This window comes from Fundulus heteroclitus, chromosome 14, assembly GCF_011125445.2.
Source record: "Fundulus heteroclitus isolate FHET01 chromosome 14, MU-UCD_Fhet_4.1, whole genome shotgun sequence".
Taxonomy (NCBI): domain Eukaryota; kingdom Metazoa; phylum Chordata; class Actinopteri; order Cyprinodontiformes; family Fundulidae; genus Fundulus; species Fundulus heteroclitus.
The window spans coordinates 29507484-29508370 of record NC_046374.1 but is presented as its reverse complement, the minus strand read 5'-3'; positions in this window follow the sequence as shown (position 1 = coordinate 29508370).

The following is an 887-nucleotide window of genomic DNA, read 5'->3' as shown; positions in this document are numbered from 1 at the left end:
TGTGCGCGCGCGCGTGTATGAGAGAGAGCACACGCGCCTGTATGTGGCTGTGGATATGATTTATTTTTTTTGCGTTGGTGTGGGACGCTGCACTTGACTAAAATCTGACATGTTAGCTATAGTGCTAATTTACCAAGGCTAGTGGGCTAATCACCTAAATTAGCTGCTCCCGGTTGACGCACCCGGCGCCACCTGCGTGCAACACGTCCAGCTGCGTGATGCAGGGATGTTATAAACTGTTTTGGAACCGTGGATGCAGTAATTGGAAGGCGGCTCGTTGCATTTAATGCGTACAGGGTGTGAACTGTTCGACAGCAGGCAGGCTAATTTGGTCGGCTATTAGCTTAGTGGCTGGCTCGGTAATTGACCCAGTTTAAAGGGGCAAGAGGCCATGTTGGCGTTCCAACACGACGCAACTTTGTTTACAACTTTTGTTTTTTTTATTTTTTTTTGTCTTCCTCCTCACACAGAAGTTATGTCCACTTAAAACCCAACGCGATGTTTTTGTCTTTTAACGCTGAATATTCGCGTTAAAGTTTCGTACCTGCTGTGTCAAATATTTTCGTCTCGTTTAGCTCTTGGGACGTTAGGACGTCAACCGGCGTCACCTCACGCGCTCCTGCCTGCGCAGCACGAGCAGAATTAACGTCTCCACGGCAACGTAAACAAGCTGTTTTGAATTTATACGCTAACAATTTATAATTTATGCCCTTATTTAACATGTATGTGGGGAATCAGTAGATTAAAGTAAATACCGAGATATGCTAGCCAAGCGTTGAAAAGAGATGTATGTAAAAAAAATAAATTAAAAATTAATTAGAAATACCATAAGATATTAAGCAGAAATATAATTTAAAAGTGGATCCCAAGTTAATTTGATGTTGGCT